The sequence below is a fragment of the Canis lupus genome, chromosome 35 (genome assembly GCF_011100685.1).
Source record: "Canis lupus familiaris isolate Mischka breed German Shepherd chromosome 35, alternate assembly UU_Cfam_GSD_1.0, whole genome shotgun sequence".
In the NCBI taxonomy this organism is placed as follows: domain Eukaryota; kingdom Metazoa; phylum Chordata; class Mammalia; order Carnivora; family Canidae; genus Canis; species Canis lupus.
The window spans coordinates 1,452,742-1,475,784 of NC_049256.1; the positions used below are offsets into that span (position 1 = coordinate 1,452,742).

The 23,043-nt window shown below is 40.2% G+C and overlaps 1 protein-coding gene and 1 long non-coding RNA gene across 11 annotated transcripts in view; one reads left to right on the plus strand and one right to left on the minus strand.

Annotated features, from left to right (window-relative positions):
- SPIDR (scaffold protein involved in DNA repair) overlaps nt 1-23,043 on the minus strand; it is a 435,376-nt gene that overhangs the window by 85,775 nt on the left and 326,558 nt on the right. The gene's annotated exons all lie outside the window — the stretch shown is intronic.
- LOC119867632 overlaps nt 22,173-23,043 on the plus strand; it is a 43,893-nt gene continuing 43,022 nt past the window's right edge. The window contains exon 1 of the long non-coding RNA XR_005384193.1: nt 22,173-22,817. This is a non-coding gene — a long non-coding RNA (uncharacterized LOC119867632). The remainder of the gene's footprint in view (nt 22,818-23,043) is intronic.

Consider the following 23,043-nt stretch of genomic DNA (forward strand, 5'->3'; position numbering starts at 1 on the left):
CCATCACTTACTTCATCCATCCCCCTACCCACCTCCTTCCTGGTGATCATCAGTTTGTTCTCTGTAGTTAAGAGTCAGTTTTTCTCAGTTTCTCACTTTTTTTCTTTCCTTTGTTCATTTGTTTTGTTTCTTAAGTTCCATATTTGAGTGAAATCATGTAATATTTGTCTTCCTCTGCCTTATTTTGCTTAGCATAATACTCTTGAGCTCCATCCACGTCCTTGCAAATGGCAAGATTTCATTCTTTTTTTGTGGTTGAATAACATTCATGACTCTGTTTGTGTGTGTATACATGTGTATAACACCTCTTCTTTATCCATTCATCTACTGATGGACACTTGGGCTGTGTTCATAATTTCACTACGGAAATAATGCTGCTAAAATCATAGGGGTGCATGTTTCCCTTTGAATTAGTGTTTTTCTATTTTTGGGTAAATATCTAGTGGTATCATTGCTGGGTCATAGGGTAGTTCTGTTTTTAACTTTCTGAGGAATCTTCACACTGTTTTCTACAGGGGCTGCACCAGTTTGCCTTCCCATCAACAGTGCACGAGGGTTCCTTTTCCCCACAACCTCACTAACACTTGTCATTTCTTGGGTTTTTAACGTTAGCCATTCTGCCAGGTGTAAGGTGATATCTCATTGTGGTTTTGATTTGTATTTCCCTGACGATACATAAATAAACCCACAATTAGGTGGTCAATTAATCTTTGACAAAGGAGTAAAGAGTATACGGTGGGAAAAAAGTCTCTTCAACAAATAGTGTTGGGAAAACTGGACAGTAACATTGCAAAAGAATTAAACCGGACCACTTCCTTAAACCATACATAAAAATAAACTCTAAATGGATTAAAGACCTAAATGTGAGACCTGAAACCATAAAAATCCTAGAAGGCAGCAGAAGCAGTAATTTCTCTGACATCAGCCATAGTAGCATTTTTCTAGATATGTATCCTGAAGCAAGGGAAATAAAAGCAAGAATAAATTACTGGTATTACATTAAATAAAAAGCTTCTGCACAGCGAAGGAAACAATCAACAAAACTAAATGAAAGGCAGTCTACTGAATGGGAGAAGATATTTGCAAATGACAAATCCAAAAAAGGGTTCGTATCCAAAATATGTAAAGAACCAATACAGCTCAACATCCAAAACCCAAATAATCCAATTAAAAAAACGGGCAGAAGTCAGGAACCGACATTTCTCCAAAGAAGACAAACAGATGGCCAGCAGACATATGAAATGATGCCTGGAAGTTTCTTGTGGGCAGGGATCATGTTTCTTATCCCTATATATCCAACACAATGCTTAGCTCAGAGCTTTATACATTACAGATGGTCTACATATGCTTGGTATACCAACTTGAATTAACAAGTATTTTTTTCAGGCTTTTTGGGGACAGAAGATATAAAATGTAGTTCCTACATACAGGAACAGTAACAGGTACTTGAAATTTTAGCTTTCTTCAGGTAATTCACAAGGTGAGACTTCTACATTGTTCTAAATATAGGTGTGGGAAGGGAAGTTTTAGTACTCCAGTGAAATACTAAATTAGAACAAGATAAATGGAGGAAAGGAAGGAGGGAGGAATCTTAGCTAAGAAAGTTTATTACTCAAAATGTGCCAAATTAACTCAGCTGCCCTGGGCAGATGGTGGTTTTGTTTTCTCTCAATTTATTCCCCAATTCACTCTTCAATGAGGGGTTATGTGGTATTCTCACTTTTCCATGTCTATTCAGCACTGAAACCTGAAGAGACAAATGTCTATGACTGAGTAGAGAATAAGGAACAAGGCAGCAGGCAAGGGGCATAGTTTTGGTAGTGCCATAAGTAAGTTATATTGTCCCATTGCTTCGTCTGGATCACCAAATAGTATGTCAGCCAAAGCAAGAGTCATCACAACCTTTCTCAACCAGGGTTCTGTAAGGGAATTGAACCCTAAAACTCTGAGGCTGCACTGCATGTAATGGACAAGAGCCCTCCATTGTGTCTAACATGGCACCAGTTACGTGCAGTCTTAGGAGAAATGAGAACAAGCTCCAGGGTCCTATACTCCAGTGTGGGAGCCAGTGTCGAGTACATGAACCTGAGAGTAAACAGCACTGCTGTATTGGTCCTGGGGATACAACAGGGAACAGCGTTTAATCATCCTTGGATGACTTGCTTCTGAATCAGGGTTTCACACTCGAGGCTGACTAACTGGCCTAGAAACCAGTCCTACCTGAAGCAATCAATGGCTTATGAATCATCTGTGTTTGGGAAGCGCAGGTACATAGTCTATCTACTCCGGTCCTACCAAATAAAACACAAATTACCTAGGCAAAGGCATACCTACAAGATTTACTGTGTTGTTTTTGAAATATCAATGGTGATTTTCCAAATCCTTCTGCAATCCTAAGAATACCTGTTCTTAGGAAAATATTAAATTGCTTTATAGTACTTTATAGTGAAGTAATTTCAGCTTCAAAGACTAAACCATATTCTGGTTACTGTACTGAGAACAGACAAAGGATCATTTTTAGAAGACAACTCTACTTTTCAGAGAGAAGGAAGTTTGTCATGTATGAATCTGTTCCATTTCCAGCCCGCCTACCTCGGTGCACAGGATGGCACGCCATACCGGCTGACATTCCTCTCCGTGTCTTACCCAGCCTCAACTTCCCAGCCCACCTGGGAACCCAGGACACCCACCACCTACACGTCTTTGTTTTGTGATGACTATCATCTAGCCTACATCTGTTTACTCTCCAAACATCAGCTTCCGCGTATAGACCAGCAGACTAGCACACTCTGAAATCCCAGAGCAGTCTCCTCTCAGCTGGTAGCCTGCCCTCTTTCCTGCCAACCTTCTAGAAAGTATGGGCTTCACTTATTTCCGCTTACTCGCTTACTTGCTTTCGTGATAATTTAGTTTTTGAAGCAATCTCAAATTTACTGAAAGTTCCATACAGTACGAAGCATGTTTTTTTCCTGAATCTTTTGGGAATATGCTTGTACAAACAAGGACTTTCTCTTACACGACTGCTAGACCACCATCGAGGGGAGGAAACGAACACCTGACTCTCAGACTCCACTCATGCTTCACCCATTGTTCCAGTCATGTCCTTGGTAGCAAAAGGAGATAGCTCAGAATCATGTACTGCATTGAGATGTCATGTCTCTTTAATCTTCTGCAATCTGGAAGGATTTCTTTGAGTCTTTCTTTGAGTTTCATGACCTTAATATTTTTGAAGGATACAGGCCAGTGGTTTTGTAGTACACAAACCTTCAGCTTGGGTTTGTCTGATATTTTCTCACGATGAGATCCAGCCTATGTATCATTGGTAAGAATAACGCAAAACTGACGCTATCTTCTTCTAAACAGTTGGCACACTCTCCCAATTTGTCCCGTTACTAGTGATGTTCACTTACTATTTGATTAAGAGGATGTCTGCCAGGCTTCTCAACTATTTCCTTCTGAAATTAAAAAATATTGTGTGGGAAATACTTTCTCCATGTTGTGGACACATGGATTCTTTTACTATGGGCTATAGTGCATGGCTATTATTTATTTTGATGTTCAAATTGTCCCAGGTTTTGCTTGTGCCAGCCCCTTGCAAGCTAGCTCCTGTGTCCTTTTGATTTCTTTATCACTCTGAGAATGTTCTTACTTTCTGACATAAGGATGTTCAAAGCTCATCTTACATTTTTCTCTCATTCAAACCTGAAATCAACGATTTCACCAAGGAGCCCTGGTTTCTTTATGTGCTTGTTGCTACCGCAGTATCGCTCAGAACCTCTTAGCAGACAAGCTAGGAACACATATGTACATACACATACACGCTCTCACAATAATACACATTTACTTCTGTTTATTCATCCCTTTTGAAAACTGTGAGTTGACACCACCATAGGATTCATTTTAGTTTTTCCCTTTACTACATGTTGTTAACTCACAGGTACCTCAAACTCAGCATGTCTAAAACCAAACGTAAATTTTCTCATTATTTCTCAATCTGTTCACCCTCCTAATTTCCCATCTCCTTGAAGGATACCATTTATCTTTTTGCCCAAACCTTAGAATCCTTCTAGATTCTTCCTTTTCCTCCACTTTCCAAATCCAATCATCTATGGGGTCCTGCCTTTTCTACTTCTCAACTATTTCCAGATGTGCACCATCTTTTTTACCCATTAGTTTGTTTTAACAGATGAGTTAAGACCTCTTCCTTTTTACCCAGGCATTTACAGTTACTTCCTCTTGTGTTTAGAAACTTCCAGTGTATCACATGTATCACATGCAGAAAAAAATCCAAAGGCTTTGATACAGTTTTCCAGATCTTCTCAAGACCAGAACCTGACCCTATTCCTTTTATTTTCCTTTACAATGTAGGAAAAGCCACACTAGCCTCCCCGCTGTTATGTAAATAAGCCAGCGTGCCCCTGCCTCACAGGGCGGGCACTCATCCTCTCTGCCTGGGATGCAATTCCCACAAACACCTGCATGGGTTGTTCTCTCCCCATCTTTGGAATTTTTCTCAAATATTATCTTCTCAGTGAGGCTTTCCTTGATTCTTAGGTAAAAAGAGTAACCACTCAACACTGATTATTTTCTTATCCAATTTTATTTAAAGCCATAATATAATCACTATTACTTTCTTATATCATAACTCCTTGTCTGCTGCCAGTCTTCACCAATGGCAACGAACATTAGTATGTTCCATTAATTCCATTAGCACATAGATCTCGTGTGTGTGTGAGTGGCGGTGGTCTTATTTATAGCTGCATCCCTAACACCCAGAACAGTGTATCACACAGAGTAGGTCCATAGTAAAAAAGTTGGCGAATGAATGTTTCCTCATGATCTTCTTAGTTACTTCTACGGTAGCTTAATATTCTATCATGTAGTAGGTCATAACTAAATAATTCTCCTTATACTGGATATTTAGGTTGCTTCTTTTTTTCACTGCTACCATGAAGAACAGTGTATATGTATATGTTAATTTTTTGTTTGTTTTTCATCAATTAGATTTCTAGGAATTATTGGGTCAAAGAGTGTATCTTTATTATTAGATGTTACGTACTGCTCTCCAAAATAGTTGTAATGCTTACAAATTCCAGTAGTAATAATTGTGTATAAAGAGTCCTATAATTTTTCTAAATAATATATATAGCTCAAAGTTTTAAAGTATTACAGAAATATATGACACAAAGTTTCCTCCCATTCTTGTCCTCTAGTCTGCTAGCTTCTATATGCCCTACACAGATGTTCACTGTTGTTTGTTTTTTACATATCCTTCCACAGTTTCTCTCTCTCTTTCCCTATATCCCTCTTCCTCCCCCTACCATATATATATTCTCCAAGGTACATAGCACATTTCAAATCTGCTCCTTGCTTTTTGTTTTTAACCAATGTCATAAATCTTCCTTCCTTTTTCCTTCCCTTTTCTTTCCCTTTCCTTCCTTCCTTGTTTCCTTTCTTTCTTTCTTGCTTGCTTGCTTGCTTGGGGTAGGGTCAGAGGGAGAGAGAGAGAATCCCAAGCAGGCTCCATGCCCAGCTCAGAGCCCAATGCAGGGCTCAATCCCACAACCCTGAAATTATGACCTGAGCTGAAATCGAGTCAGATACTTAACCAACTGAGCCACCCAGGCATCCCCAATGTCATAAAGTTTTCTATATCAGTTCATAGAATGCTTTCTCATTCTTCTTTTTGTAGCTGCATAGCTAGCTGTATGGTATTCTATTATATAGATATACTATAATTTAATTTTAATCCTCTAATGCTGACCATTTAGGCTGTTTCCACTCTTGCTATCCCAAACAATGATGCAAAGAATAACCCTGTACTTCATATGTATGCAAGTGTACCTGTAAGATAAACCCAAGAGGCGGAAGTGCTAGGTCAAAGAGCTAATGCATTTAACATTTACATACCTGCACGCATGAACAACACCCACTTAATTTACATATGCATGCTACCAAAGCCCTCTCTATGGAGGGGTAACAATTTATTCTCCCTCAACCAATGTGAGAGGGTACTTGTTGCTCCTTAGCCTCACCGCACAAATGTTATTAAAGTTTTGGATTTCTGCAAATTTGTTAATAGTGTTTTTTTTAAATTTTAAATTTCTATATTATGACACATTGAGTATCTTTTTATTTGCTTCACTTTTATTTTGGGTTATTGGCTCTTTCTATATTTATTTCTGTGGGCACTTTGCATATTAGAGAGACAGAGTTGGTAATATGGATTGCAAATATATATTCTCAGTTTGCCATGCTTTTGACTTCATTGTGCAGATTTAATAGAATTTATTAATATTTTCTTTTGGAGCTTTTGGATGTTAACTCACAGTTAGAAAATACTTTCACTTCAAGATAATTCTCCCATGATTTCCTCTAGAACTGTTTTAGCTTTTATGCTTAAGTCTTTGATCCATTTGGAATTTATCCCGGTGTGAGATAAGAGGTACAGATCTAATTTTATTTTATTTTTCCAGATGGCTCTTGTCCTGCACCATTTACTGAAATGGTTAATTTTTCCCCATTTTTCTGAAATATGTGTATTATTTTCAAAATTTCTATGTATATCTGGGACTGTCTTTTCTGCTCTACTGGTTTATCTATTACATTAAGGGAGAAAAACCCTTCAATTTTAAAAAGTGGCTTTCATTAAGTGAACAGAAGAAAAAAGAGACAAACAAAAAACAGACTGAAAAACAGACAAAAACAGTTCTTATAGAAAACAAACTGATGGTTACCAGAGAGGAGGTGAGGGTAGGGATAATAGATGAAGGGTATTAAGAGTACATTTATCTTGACGAGCACTAAGTAAAATATGAAATTGTTACATACTGATATTGTACACCTGAAACAAATATAATAACACTGTATGTTAACTACAGTGGAATTAAAAAATTAAAAAGTTTTTAAAAAAGAAGTGGCTTTCATTAATTTCTGCTTCTAATAGCTAGATGTTATCAATCTTACAGTGTTTTGTTTTTTTAATTTCTTTTTATTGGAGCTCAATTTGCCAACATACAGCATATCACCCAGTGCTCATCCCGTCAAGTGACCCCCCAGTGCCCGTCACCCAGTCACCCCCACCCCCCGCCCACCTCCCTTCCACCATCCTTAGTTCGTTTCCCAGAGTTAGAAGTCTCTCATGGTCTGTTTCCCTGTCTGAAATTTCCCACTCGTTTTCTCTCCTTTCCCCTTTATTCCCTTTCAGTATTTTTTATATTCCCCAAATGAATGGGACCATATACTGTTTGTCCTTCTCTGATTTGACTTATTTCACTCGGCATAATACCCTCCAGTTCCATCCACGTCGAAGCAAATGGTGGGTATTTGTCGTTTCTAATGGCTAAGGAATATTCCATTGTATACATAGACCACATCTTCTTTATCCATTCATCTTAATCTTACAGTGTTTTTGTGAAAATTAAAGGAAATAACTTTCGCCTGGGCCCACTGTCTGGGACTCTCATGTCCTGATCTCTCTTCCACTGCAAGTTCATTATCAAATTTGATTTTTCCAGCTCAGTGTTTAATTGACTTCTAATTCAACAAAGCCGTATTGGGACTTGAGACCCCCACTGCTAAACATTCTAAGTCCCAAACTAATAACCTCATAGTTATCCTCCCTTGCCCCTCTACCGCCCCACACCCAATCGTCAGCAAGTAACAGGCACTCACTCCATATCTTTAACACAGATCCCAACCTTTCAGCTCTAACACTTCCTCACTAGCACTCTGGTGCAGCCACCAGGCTCACCTGTCTGGACTGCTAACACAGCCAACTCGTTTGTTTCCTGTACTCTTGTGCTTCCACATTCCATTTGATCTAGAGCAGCCAAGACAATCTTTTCAAAGTGCAGATCGGATCATAACCATCCCATGGTTAAAACCTTAAAGGCTCCCCATCATTCTTTGCATGAAGCTGCCTGCCCCCCCTAACAACCCCCTCCCCCCCGGCTGTGCTCATCTTCTGTGATGGCCTCTGGGTTCACTAAGCCCCCGCCACACTAGCTTCCTTTCTGCTTCCTGAACACACCAACTTCATCCTTTTCTCTGTAATAGTTGAACTCTTTGACTGGAAAGTATGTCTCTCAGAGCTTTTCACCACTGGCTCCACCTCTCCATTCAGGTCCGACCTCAAAGGGCTCCTTCCTAGGCTTTCCCTTACTAGTCATTCCAAGTGACCTTGAAACCCCCACCCACTCCGTAACACAACACAATATTATTTCCCATAATGACAGCAATGCTTTTTGAGGACCTAACCAAGAACAGAGAGTTGACTTCGGCCTCCCTTCAGATTTTTGTGTGTTTGTCTCACCTCACCCTCCTTGCCAGGTATGCACGTTAAGGCGGTGGCTGGAGAGGCCAACAGTGGAGGTTGCAATCCTCGGGGAACTTCCTCCAGTACTGCTTGGCCAGGTGGCTAGGTTTGGTGTGAGCGGGAGTCATTGTTAAAGACTAGCCACCAACACTCTGCCCTCAGTGCAGCCAAGACAGACTAAGGGTGGAGCCCAAAGGTTTCAGAATGAGAACACCACACCCTAAGCCTCTGTTGACACTGTGCTTAGAGTTTAAACAGTGCAATTAAAAAGTGTCTACATGTCACTAACTATGATGAATGACCTAGAAGTTTATATACTTGAATGAAACATATCATGGAAAAAAATGACCTCTAAAAAATTGATAGGATGTGTTTTGCATTGCTCTCCACAGTCACAACAGTATATACAGCTGAATTAATATTTCATTTGAGGCAAGAGGGAAAGTCTTTCCATTTTGAATAAGACTGTTCAAAATTTTTTCATGGCAAATGCTTTCTTTGCTACCTAATATATAGGAAGCATTTCATTACTGAGTTGTAGCTTTCTAAAAATTAGAAGATGACAGTTATAAAAGTATGGAAGAGAACACTACAGGATGCAGAACTGAAAATGAAGAGGATTTTATCTACTAATCATCTAAATATTAGTATTTTTCCATCACAAAAAGGTAGATGTGGGTTAAATTTGGCTTAAAATACCTGGCATTTAAAAAAAAAATCCCATAGTTTGCATAGTTTTATTTATGGGATAAATAAAAATCCCATAGTTTGCATAAAATTCCCATTTTAAGGCTTTTGTAAACCTCAGCAGCTATCTATTCATCAGATACTGGCTGAGAAAACCAACACGCTAGCAAGGGCTGCCACTGCAGCAAAACAAAGTAGAATAAATAAGAGTATTCTAGATTCAGTACACAAAATCCAACATGCCAGAACCATCACATATGAATGAGATCCATTCCAAGACCTTGATCATCTCCCAAATTCATAAAGATTGAGAATATCTGTCCATGTTTTTGCCTTCTACCAAATCACATTTTTGTTGAGTTTTCCATGAACAGACTCAAATAATTCAAAACTGCCTTTTCAACCTTCACTGAAGTTTCCTCTCTTACTGATGACAATTTTTACAATAAGAAAAACACGAACACTTTATAAGAGTCACTGTTCATGAGAGGTCTCAGAGGAAATGACACGGCGGTGGTGTGGGGTCACTCACTTGGCTGCAGGGAGCAAGCCTAAAGGGAATTCTTGGTCTGACAAAGTCACCGGCATCATCACGCTCCTTCCTGGACCACAGGGCTGTCCTCAGACAAGACAGTGAAGGCTGACCCTTGGCGGCCAGGGGCCACTCTGGAATGTCCACCTGGCCCAGAACACTGCACCAAGGCCTGTCACGGCCACACAGATCTGCCCTTGTGCCTAGGCCCTGCACTCTGTGGCTAAGCTGAATCAGATCTTCCCAAAAGTGCTGGTTTCCTTTCTTCTGCCCAACCTGCTCGCAAATACTCCATTGTGCTTCACCACTCAAAAGGAAGCCATTTTAGGAACGTGTTACATTCTCACCCAGCTTTTTCATGTGCTAGGCTGGGTACAGCTCAGACCGTGTGCAAAGCTCCTGTGCTGGGTGGTGGCTGACTGAAGTCCTGGACTTCACTTGGTCCATCCTCTCTTGAGGGTTTGTCCTTCTCACATTAGAGGCCAAATAAGGAAAAGCAGCTCATGATCTCCCCAACAGGAAAGGGCAGAGGGAGAGGGAGACAGAATGTTAAGCAGACTCTGCTCTAAGCATGCACGGAGCCCAATTTGGTGCTCAGTCTCATGACCTTGAGGTCACGACCTGAGCTGAAACCAAGAGTTGGGCTCTCAACCAACTGTGCTGCCCAGGTGCACCAGGACTTTGAATTCTTTTAAAAAGACAGAACGTTAGGTTAAATGATAGAAATATATTTTTGCACGTTCTATATTCCATAGCTACTGTATTCCATAGAACTGTGGGTCTTTGCTATTTTCCTCTACTTCCGTCCTACATTTTTACTTCTCTCTTCCAAGTAAGTTCTTCCTAACTCTTCTGGTGGATTCCAATTGCCCTCTATGGGACTCCCTAAATTCTAGAGACTGAGAAGCAAACTCTACACGTCTGGAGTTCCCTTGTGGCTGAAGTCCCTGATGTGACTTTCGACCTGTCAATCAAAGTCAGAAGTGATACCAAGGCAGAGCACCTGATTTTGCTACTTCTGCTAGCAAGCATAACAGTGACAAAGATCTTAGGATCTGGGGAATTGCTTTGAAGGGTTAAAAGACAAGACTGAGGCTTCTAGTTTGTTGATTCAGCTTGTAGCCCATAGAGATGGCTGTAGAGTAGGAAGTAGTAATGCCAGCTTTCTGATCATGCAGCCCCCTCCTGCCAGCCATGGCTCTGGAGTCGGTGGAGAACTGAAGCACCAGATAACCGGTTGTACAAAAGAGAACAGCTCCCATGGAGGCCTGGCTCTTCAGTGCTGCTTTGATAGTCTTTAAAGTTCAGCAGAGTCTGTTTCTTTAGTTTTTCCAATGATTCTATAAGCATTTTGAATCCTTTAATAATAAATCTCTTTCTGCTTAAGTTAGATAGAGTCAACTTCTTTGTCAATGAACCTGACTGATTTCCTTTGCTATGCAGATTCTAATCAGAAGTGGAATTGTGGGGTAAAGGAACTGTATATACTCTTCTCTGGGTAAATCAACAACTAAAAAGGCAAAATCAGAAACAAAATAAACTTGGTATCACTTTTGTAAAAATTTTGTATCTCTTTGAGGCAAGTTTGATATCAGAAATTAATCATTTCACTTATCTAGGGACCTTGAGAGCAGAAACCTAATTAATATTTTTGGACCTGGGCCTCTTACTATATAATCGTTGTGATAACTAGTAAGAAAAATCTGCAAGAAAACATTATATGTGTCAAGAACTATAGAAGTTCTACATGGGGAATTCATCCTGAGAAAATGCCAAAATGAGTGATACAACAAAGAGTACACTCAGATTACTTTATATTTATTTCTACTTATTACTTAGCACATTTTCATTAGACAATCATAACTAAAATACTCCTCAGCTAAGGATCCCAAATTTTCATAAAATAGTTTCTGATGCTAAAATTGCTCTTGCTATTTGACAGCCAGTAGTTAAAATACCTACTTCCTATCTGGCCAAACAATATAGATTTTTTAAATTAAAGATTTATTTATTTGAGAGAGAGAGAAAGGGAGACAATGAGCACGAACAGGAACGGCAGAGGGAGAGGGAAAGAGAATCCCAAGTAGACTCTGTGTTGTATGGAGCCTGACACAGGGCTCAATCTCATGACCCAGAGATCAGGACCTGAGACGAACCCCAAAGCTGGACTCTCAACGCTAATTGCACCATCCAGGTGTCCCTGGCTAAACAATATTTTAAGAAGCATTTGAGAATGCACATATTTCCAATACCATAGTCACAGATCATAGAAAATATAGCATGTAGGCACCAGAGGCTCATAAAATGAGCAGTAAACCGTTCAGGGGAGCCTTATGTCAAATAGGGACTTTTCATGCAGATGATATCCTGAAATGATTTAAAGTATGTGATACTGCTGGCATGTAAAGAAGCCCAGCAGAGGAGATAAAGGAGGAGAGAGGCCCACCCAGGGATCTGGAATGGCACAGAGTCACTGAGGCTCACAGACAGAAGTTCTTATACAAATCCTTCAGAAATGCTTCATGATGACAGTAAATGATAAACGTATCATTTATGGTCATGGTGACATTGAAAACTATCTGAGAAGCAAGAAAGGAATAGTAAATGAGTACGGTAATTTTTAAAAGCTCTATCTACAGAACAATTTTGAGAGAAGAATCTTTTCCTTGGGCTACAGACAATCCCTCTCAGTGGTGAGAGCTACATATCAAACATTCCAAAACAGAGCATTCCTACCTCTAAAGCCTCTATCTGGCCATCATTACTGAACCCAGTATCACTTCTATAATGTTTTATTTTTTAAAAAGGATTCTATTTATTTATTAATGAGAGAGAGAGAGAAAGAGAGAGAGAGGCAGAGACACAGGCAGAGGGAGAAGCAGGCCCCATGCAGGGAGCCCGACGTGGGACTCGATCCCAGGTCTCCAGGATCACGCCCTGAGCCAAAGGCAGCCGCTAAACTGCTGAGCCACCCAGGGATCCCCACTTCTATAATGTTTTAAAATGAACATGTACTTAAGTCATTCTTCAACAAAAGGAACCCACATTTCTTGGAGAAATGGTTGAGTCTTGGACTGGGGCAGGAAATGCACAAGATGACGGGATCCCTGGGTGGCTCAGTGGTTTAGCACCTGCCTTTGGCCCAGGGCAAGATCCTGGAGACCCGGGATCGAGTCCCATATCGGGCTCCCGGCATGGAGCCTGCTTCTTTCTCCTTCTGTCTGTGTCTCTGCCTCTCTGTGTGTCTTTCATGAATGAATAAATAAATAAAATCTTAAAGAGAAAAAAAAAGGAAATACACAAGATGAGCCTGGAGTGTCCTATAGCGTCAGAAAATAAAAATTGCTCAAAGCAAAGCAAAACAAAACAAAATTAAACAAAGCAAAACTGAAAACCCACAAGAATGAGAGTATGGCAAAGAGACAAGAGAGTTGATTGAAAGAGCTTCAGTGGCAAAATCTGGAAGTTTAAGCAACAAAATCAATAGCATTGAATTATCCCCCAAAGTATAAAATAAATATTTACAAGTCCATACTGATATAAATAATTGAGTAAATTACATACAAAAGAATTCCAAATAATTATTCCACCATCCTGGAGAGTGATTAGAATTCACCTCTCCTCACGTGTGAGCTATACATAATAACTTCCTTCCAAAGACTTCAGGATGGGGATCCCTAGGTGGCGCAGCGGTTTGGTGCCTGCCTTCGGCCTAGGGCGCTATCCTGGAGACCCGGGATCGAATCCCACATCGGGCTCCCAGTGCATGGAGCCTGCTTCTCCCTCTGCCTGTGTCTCTGCCTCTCTCTCTCTCTCTCTCTCTCTCTCTCTGTGACTATCATAAATAAATAAAAAACAAAACAAAACAAAAAAACAAAGACTTCAGGATGGAAAGAAGATAAAAGTATAACTTTACAGTGAAGACATGTGACATGAACTACCTCAGCTAAGTGATCAAGCCAATATCAACAATGATAAATCATGTCGACACGTATATGCCCTTGATATGATGTGATGAAAACATCACTTTACCTCTGTGGTCTTCCTCCCAAGAACCTACAGCCTCAGTCTAATCATGAGTAATAAATCAGATAAATTTTCATTAAGGTTCTACAAAATACTTGATTAGTGCTCCTCAAGACCATCAAAGTCATCAAAAAACAATGGATGTCTAAGAAACTGCCACAGCCAAGAAGAGTCTAAGGAGACACGGTTACTAAATGCAATGTACTATTCTGGATGGGATCCTGGAACAGAATAAAAACAATAGATAAAATTCTTTACAAAAAGTGAAAAAAGTACTTCAGTTAATGAAAAAAAATAACATTGACATACTTTCAAAAAGCAGTACAGATCTGTGTCAGACATTATAGGAGCCCATGTAGACAATGATATAAATGTCTACTTAATCTAAGACCCCCCTGTCCTAGAGCTGAGGCCCCTGGTAGAGATTTGATGATCAGTACACTGGAAAAGGAGGACTCTATCCTGTCTTATTCCAGTTTTATTGAGATATAATTCCCACATAACACTCTATTAGCTTAAAGTATACAGCATAACGGGATAATACTTTTTTCTTGACTAACATGACTATTTTACTATTTTGTCACTACTATGTTTCCAAATTGCTAAAATTTCAGATTTAAGCTTCTTTCTTAGTACAGCATTCACCAATCCCTTAGAAAATGTTTCTGATTAAATTTCTCTACACAGAAGGAAATAGTCCCCTTTCTGGATGGGTGGTCTTGCCCAAGGCTGCACAGAAAGCCACCAAGTACGTCTGCCTGCTTTTTACCCACGGGGAAGTAGGTGAGCAGGTTGGCTTCCTCGTACCTCCCAGAGGTCAGAGGCAACTTCTTCTTAGGGTAATCTGTTTGTTTTTGTATTTGACGCTTGCTATAGTTCTTTCCCAGTTCTTTTAACTAATGATAAAGGAAGCCTCAGGGTGCTACTCTCAACTGAAGTGTTACCTGATGATATATATGCTTTCTGGGTCAAGGTGTTTAATTCGGTGTTACAGCCAGAAATAGAAGCGATTCACTAAAAACTTTAGTTATCCCCATGGATGATAAAAATTTTTCTCCAGTTGTTTAATACTCTATTCCATTTCTGTGGGGCCGGTGAACTGCAAAGCAAAAAACAGAAGCAGGGACCTTGTTGACAAATGCTTTTTGAAAGGTGAGCCAGTGAGTGTTGCACGGCCTAGGAGGCACAGGTCCTGAGCCAGTTGAGAGCAGGTCCCTTGGGCCGGTCAGGCCTGAGCCAGTGGTCAGACTGTCCTTTGGCTTAGGCCGGAGCATGATGCTCAAGGAGAAACAGTGACTTTAAAGGACATCTTTGCGGATTTCAGGGTATATATTAGAGCACAGGTTTTCCTTTGGAGGTTTTCCTCACAGTGAGTCAGAATATGAAGTCTTCTCTCACTTTTATACTGAAAAGATTCTTTTTAAAAGCTGCATCTGGGATCTGTTTGAGAATTTAGACTAGACCTGAGATTATTAACCTAACTTCACTATGGTTTTTTCAAGTCATACTGTTGCCACGTACCCTGAATATACCTCATACGTCTTAGTGACAGCAATGATGAATGCAATTAGTAAAAAGCACTCGGTCTCCCCTTCCTTTCTCTTTTACCATGCATAGATACCAATCACAATGGCTAAATAAAAACACACTTAAAAAAAACAACACAACTGAAAACACCAAATACTGTTGAGGATGCAGAGAAACTGGGTCACACTCAGACATCACCCGTGGGAATGTAAACTGGTACTGCCACTCTGGAAACAATTTGGCAGTTTCTTATTAAACCAAACATGCAACTATTCCATGACTCAGCAACTGCACTTTGGGGCATTTCTACCAGAGAAATGAAATCTCAGGTTCACAAAGAAACCTATACGTGAATGTTCATAATAGCTTTATTCATACTAGTCAAAAACTAGAATCAGTCTAGCTGTCTTCCAATGGTGGAATGCTGGGTCAAGTTGTGGTAGGTCTATACCATGGAGTACTTCTTGGCATAAAGGACAAATCACTGATGCTTGCAGCAATTTAGAATTATGCTGAGTGGTAAAAGCCAATCCTAAAAGGTTATGTGCTGCATGTTCACACAGTATTTATACAATATTCTTGAAAGAAGAAAAGTAGAGAAATGGAGACCAGTTCAGTGGTTGCTAGGGCCTAGGCCTGGGAGGGGAAGGGAGGGTGCAGTATACTGGGAGGAAGGTGGGGCAGGAGGGAAGCGGATGTGGTTACGAAAGGATAACAGGAGGGAGCACTGTAGGTGTTGAAGACGCAGAGTGTCTTGATTGCAGTGGCCCATACATGAACTGTATGTGTAACAAAACTGTATAAAACTAATAAAAACAGACACACATACAAGTGTAAGTAAAATAGGGAATCTGACCAAGATCAGTGGGTGATCTACCCACTGTAGTATACCGGTTGTGATACGTACTACAGTCTCAAAAAATGTGAACTATGAGGGAAACTGAGTGGGATGCATGGTGTCTCTCCTGTATTATTTCTTACAACTACATGTAACTCTAAAACTGTCTTAATAATGATTCCGATTTAAAAAAGAAAACAACAAAAATAACACAACATTAAAAACTTTAATGAACACATTTATAGCACTCACTGCCAAAATATGCCTGTGGGCTGTGTCAGACAACAATTAAAATTACCACTGTTTCTATCATAACATCGACCACCCAGACACAAGAAGTAGTGAGATTCTAAGTGAGCATCTGTCCAATTAAAAAATCTCCTGTCATAACTTTGATTTGGTAATAAAGCAAGTGCAGCAGCGGTAATACTAGTGGAGACCTAGAGGCGAAGATGCTTCTCACGAAGGACATGACAGAATCTCTTCCCAGTCACGTCCCTCTGCGGAACTACGTGAGCCACTTTCCACGGGTCAGGAAGGGAAGGAGAGGTGAACAGATGTCTGAGGTAGAAGGCAGACACGTGGACTCATGCCAAGGGCTACACTTCCTCTCCTCCAGGTGTGATCCCAGCGGCAACACTTCACTCTTAGAACATGCGAGTGATGAGCCTACACAGTGATACCTGACTGGAAGTGATTTTTTTCTTCCCTTTCTTTTTTTACTTTTCTCCTTCACTTCATGCTTGAGATCTACTTTTCCACATCTTTATGCCTGGTATGTTCTTTAAAATGATCATTTCCATATCTAATCTTAAAAAGGAAAAACAACAATTTTTATTCAGCTTCTGCACCACAGGTAGCACAACAGCAGATGGGGAACACCTCTCATTTTCATGGCCCCACTGGTTCGATTGTCATTCCTTTCCTAAAGAATAAGCATCTTAGTCCTCTCACTGCCACTCACACAGCTAGAAAAAGCAAGAGGTGACGATGAAAATCTTAGTAATGTTAACTTCTTTTCTTCATCTAAGAGTCTAAACAACTTCCTGATTGAAAAGATAACTCTTGGTTTAAAAATATATTTTAGAAAAAAAAATAAAAATAAAAATATATTTTAGGGGACAGCCCTGGTGGCTCAGCGGTTTAGCGCCTGCCTTTGGCCCAGGGCCTGATCCTGGAGACCCGGGATCGAGTCCCACGTCGGGCTCCCTGCATGGAGCCTGCTTCTCCCTCTGCCTGGATCTCTGCCTCTCTCTCAATCTTTGTCTCTAATAAATAAAAATAAAATCTTAAAAAAAAAAATATATATATATATATAATTTTAGGGATACCTGGCAGGCTCAGTTGATAGAGCATGTACCTCTTGATCTCAGGGTCACGAGTTAAAGCCCCATTTTGGGTATGGAGTCTACTTAAAATAAAATAAAAAAATAAGTTTTAGACATAAAACAATAGTGTTATTAATATTTATTTTCTAAACACCTGATTACAGACACCTACTTCAACAGCTGGGTTCTTTACAAGTGGAGCTGACAATAATTGCTCATACTTCAAATAAAAATATGACTACTATTTTTTCTGTTATCTGTACCAGTGCAGGTTTCCATTCCAGTGAATTAAAATAACCATTCCTATGATATGACCAGTGGTTCTGAATGATTACTGTTCTACTGAGCTACAGAATGTGAAACAACTTAGTTGCTACATTTATAAAATCAAATTACTCTGTACCCCTTATTGGCTTAAAGACTCAGAGTCAGATGGGCCTGGTTTTGAGTTCTAGCTTAGCCTCACAGGAGTCTTGAGGCTCCGGTGCTTTGAGCAGACTCCTTTAAGCAGGGGAACACCCCACCCGCCTCTCTGAGGAGCTGGCCTTTTCCATTACTCTGTGCACGGTGCCATCCGCAGGTACTACGTGGATATTTTACGGGCTTTCCTTCATTAGTATCTCAACAAGCAAAGAAAAACACAAGTGCCTGGCATATCATTAGCTCTCAAATTCTTTCCTCCCCACTGATACACAGTCAAATTGAAATATGGCATAGAGAGAGTAAAGATGATTACAGCTGCCTGACATTCTCTGAGTTAAGAACAAAATGTTTCATGATTTCAACTTAAAAGAAGTACTATTAGAAAGATGAGAAGAGGGACACCTGACTGGATCAGTTAGTAGAGCATGTGACCCTTGATCTTGGGGTCATAAGCTTGAGCCGTACATTAGCTGTAGAGAATAAATAAATAAATAAATAAATAAATAAATAAATCTAGAAAATAACATACAAAATGATTATATAGGGGATGGAATTAGAACAATTTTTCTATTTATACAAATTTTGAAACTTTCTATAGATGTCACTATATTGCTTTTATTACTTAAAGTTACACTAAAAATATTAATGGACCAGGCTATCACTGCATGGTCACATGACGTCACGCATAAGATAAGCTGTGGGCACAAACAGTGAAAGTGCAGTGTTGAGCAAATGCTGCTTGTATTTTGAGTTTTGTCAAGCTTAGCCCATGCCTGGGTACCATGTGTTAACTCTCAAATTTCAGGGCCAGCAAAACTTTGCCGTGTGTTTGAAAAACATGGGATGGTAGTTCATCTCGGTATTTCACTATCCGTAGAATCAATCACAATACAGAACGTGCCAAAATTGAATTAAAATGCAAATATCTGTTATGGTTTGTTACGAGAAAACTTGTGAAAAAACGTTTCCTAACCCCCTGCCATTTTTCTAAAAATAGCCCATTCCAAAGGGTTTAACTCAAAATATGTTCCATTTGGGTGTTGGGGAGGGGGATGTGTGTGTGTAGAATTCTCTTTTACATCTGTGACTCCTGCAAAAATATCTGGCAGTACATTCAGTTCTGTGTCTTAAAACCTCACAGGGCCAATTTAAAAATAATATTATAAATGCTCATGGCTATCATCACTTAACTAATCTAAAGCAATAAAACTGTTGGACCTTTAGTCTTTTCAGATCATCCTGTGGTAACGGCTGAATTCTGGCCTCCGGTCTCCTTAGAAAGACTTAGTTTGTCACAGAGTAAATTTCATATAAAACAGGGAGCTTTATTTCACTGCCTTCCAGAAAATAAACTACAACTATTATTGATAAGTGTATTTTGATTCTCTGAATTTTTGGTAAAATGTGAACTCTGAAAAGTCAAATAAGAATTATTTGTCAACGGGTGCCTGGGTGGCTCAGTCAGTTTAACGCCTTTGGCTACAGTCATAATCTCAGGGTCCTGGGATCAAGCCCCACGTCACACACTCTGCTCAGCAAGGAGTCTGCTTCTCTCTCTCAAATAAATAAATCACATCTTAAAAAAAAATAATTATTCATCAACTATTTCTTTGGTATATGTTCTGAGCAAATAAAATATAAATCCAGAGATGCCTGGGTGGCTCAGTGGTTGAGTATCTGCCTTCGGCTCATGTTGTGATCCCTGGGTCCCAGGATCAAGTCCCATGTCGGGCTCTTCACGGGGAGCCTGCTTCTCCCTCTGCCTGTGTCTCTAGCTCTCTTTCTCTCTGTGTGTCTCTCGTGAATAAATAAATAAAATCTTAAAAAAAAAAATCTAAATCCACTTTCAAGATACAAATTTCCTTTCACCATTTGCCCAATATATTTATTGTGATGATACATACATCTAGTATTCCTCTGTGCTACACTTTAGTTTAAAAATATACAGTCATTTTTGTGTGGTCTTTAAAATTCACTAACTAATACACTAAATATACATACAACATCAGGCGGTAAGACCCAAATGATTATAAACAAATGTCTACATATTCTTAAAAGATTTTTAATTTATTTATTCACGAGAGACACAGAGAGAGGAGGCAGAGACACAGGCAGAGGGAGAAGCAAGCTCCATGCAGGGAGCCCGATGTGGGACTTGATCCCGGGACCTGGGGGATCAAGCCCTGGGCCAAAGGCAGACGCTCAACCACTGAGCCACCCGGGCGCCCAACAAACGCCCACATTTTAAGTTTAAGAAGTGTTTGTACCCTTTTTGAACTCAGCCACAGTAACTTCTTACAAGATACATCGAAGGCAAAAGAAACAAAAGCAAAAATGCACTATTGGGACTTCATCAAGATAAGAAGATTCTGCACAGCAAAGGATACAGTCAACAAAACTAAAAGACAACCTACAGATGGGAGAAGATATTTGCAAATGACCTATCAGATAAAGGACTAGTTTCCAAGATCTATAAAGAACTTATTAAACTCAACAGCAAAGAAACAAATAATCCAATCATGAAATGGGCAAAAGATATGAACAGGAATCTCACCGAGGAAGACCTAGACATGGCCAACACGCACATGAGAAAATGCTCTGCATCACTTGCCATCAGAGAAATACAAATCAAAACCACAATGAGATACCACCTCACACCAGTGAGAATGGGGCAAATTAACAAGGCAGGAAACCACAAATGTTGGAGAGGATGCAGAGAAAAGGGAACCCTCTTACACTGTTGGTGGGAATGTGAACTGGTGCAGCCACTCTGGAAAACTGTGTGGAGGTTCCTCAAAGAGTTAAAAATGGAGCTACCCTACGACCCAGCAATTGCACTGTTGGGGATTTACCCCAAAGATGCAGATGCAAGGAAACGCTGGGACACCTGCACCCCGATGTTTATAGCAGCAATGTCCACAATAGCTAAACTGTGGAAGGAGCCTCGGAGTCCATCGAAAGATGAATGGATAAAGAAGATGTGGTCTATGTATACAATGGAATATTCCTCAGCCATTAGAAACGACAAATACCCACCATTTGCTTCGACGTGGATGGAACTGGAGGGTATTATGCTAAATGAAATAAGTCAATCGGAGAAGGACAAACATTATATGTTCTCATTCATTTGGGGAATATAAATAATAGTGACAGGGAATATAAGGGAAGGGAGAAGAAATGAGTGGGAAATATCAGAAAGGGAGACAGAAAATGAAGACTCCTAACTCTGGGAAACGAACTAGGGGGGGTGGAAGGGGAGGATGGCGGGGGTGGGGGTGAATGGGTGACGGGCACTGAGGGGGGCACTTGACAGGATGAGCACTGGGTGTTATTCTGTATGTTGGCAAATTGAACACCAATAAAAAATAAATTTATTATAAAAAAAGAAGTGTTTGTAAATATTTCTAATATAGATTTTCCTTAAAATCTATTGTTACAACCAAGTTTAAAGCCTTCAACTGAAGATGATCTTTATTCTCCTAGCATTACAAGGCCGTGGATGAGTCAGGTCTGGAGGCTGCCCCATGGAAGAGCAGACTGGGGCTCACATCCTCCCTCTACCAGCAGTGTCTGCAAGAGCCTCAGCACCTCCAGAGTGGCTAGAGATCTGGGTGCCCTCACTGGGGTGTGTCTCAGTCTCTTCACGGTTCACACCCTTCCTATGGAGTCCCTCATTCCTTCTCCTGCCTCTCCCTTCCCTGAAGATGCCTGGGTTGGTCCCATTTTCGCTCTAATCACCTACAGTTCTTCCTTTAAGGCCTCCAATTAATTAATTATTTAATTAATTTTTATTTAAATCCAATTAACATACAATGTATTATCAGTTTCAGAGGTAGAATTTAGTGATTCATCAGTTGCATTATAACACCCAGTGCTCATCCCATAGAGTGCCTTTCTTGATGCCCATCACCCGGTTACTCCGCCCTCCTCACTCCCCTCCTCCCTTCCAGCAACCCTCAGTTTCTGTCCTATGGTTAAGTCTCTTATGCTTTGTCTCCCACTCTGTTTTCATCTCATTTTTCCTTCCCCTCCCAACTGTTTTATTTCTTAAATTCCACATATGAGTGAAATCATATGATATTTGTCTCTCTCTGACTTACTTTGCTTAGCATGACCTCTAGCTCTACCCACGTCATTGCAAATGATAAGATTTCATTCTTTTTGATGGCTGGGTAGTATTTCATTGTACGTATATACACTACACTTTCTTTATCCATTCATCTGTCCATGGACATCTGAGCTTTTCCCATAGTTTGGCTGTTGCGGACATCACTGCTATAACTATTGGGGTGCAGGGATCCCTTCAAATCACTGTTTGTATCTCTGAATAAATACCTAGTAGTGTCATTGCTGGGTCTTACGGTAGCTCCATTTTTAACTTTTTTAGGAACTTCCACAGTTTTACAGAGTGGCTGCACCAGGCTACATTTCCACCAACAGCGTACGAGGGTTCCCCTTTCTCCGCATCCTCCCCAACATCTGTTGTTTCCTGACTTGTTAATTTTAGCCATTCTGACTGGTTTGAGGTTGTATCTCATTGTGGTTTTGATTTTTAGTTCCCTGATTAAGGCTTCCAATTTAGTATGACTGTGGCACTGTTGTCTTTCTTCCAGAGGTTATAGCCATTTGACATTTTTTGAGTCAACAGTGCTAATAAATGGGGTGGCTGGGTGGCTCAGTGATTAAGCGTCTGCCTTCGGCTCAGGTCATGATTCTGGGGTCCTGGGATCGAGTCCCACGTCAGGCTCTCTGCATAGATCCTGCTTCTTCCTCTGCCTGTGTCTCTGCCTCTCTTTCTCTGTGTCTCTTGTGAATAAATAAAATCTTTAAAAACTACAACAGTGCTAATAAATCGACTTGATCTATACCTCACATGACTAAGAACAAGTCACCTGGCATTAGCACACAGTTTCACCCAAAGAACAGGGGGTTACAGGTCAAGTGACATTTGCTGAAAAGAAATTAATAATCTCTTCTCTAGAACATTTAGCCCACATGTACCTCTCAAGGTTGGATATGCGAGCCAAGATGAATGTGTGGGTAATGAGGAGAAGCTACATGTCCTCTTAAGTTCTACTGCAGGAAAAGGTCAGCTGTACAACAGATCAGAGGAAAGTTCCAAATTGCCCTTGGAACAAGGTAAGCACACCTGTCCTAAGTATAACCATGAATGCTACTTCTCAGCAATCTAAAGTTCCCAAAGCACTTCACACATGCCTTCAACACTATAAAGCAATGCATAAAGTATATTATTCACTCTGCTTAATAGTGAGAAAACTAGAGCTCGGAAGCAGTAATTAGGTTGCCCAGTATCAGAAGACCACATGGAGTGCCAGAGCTGACACTGGAACTTAGAGACTTTAAT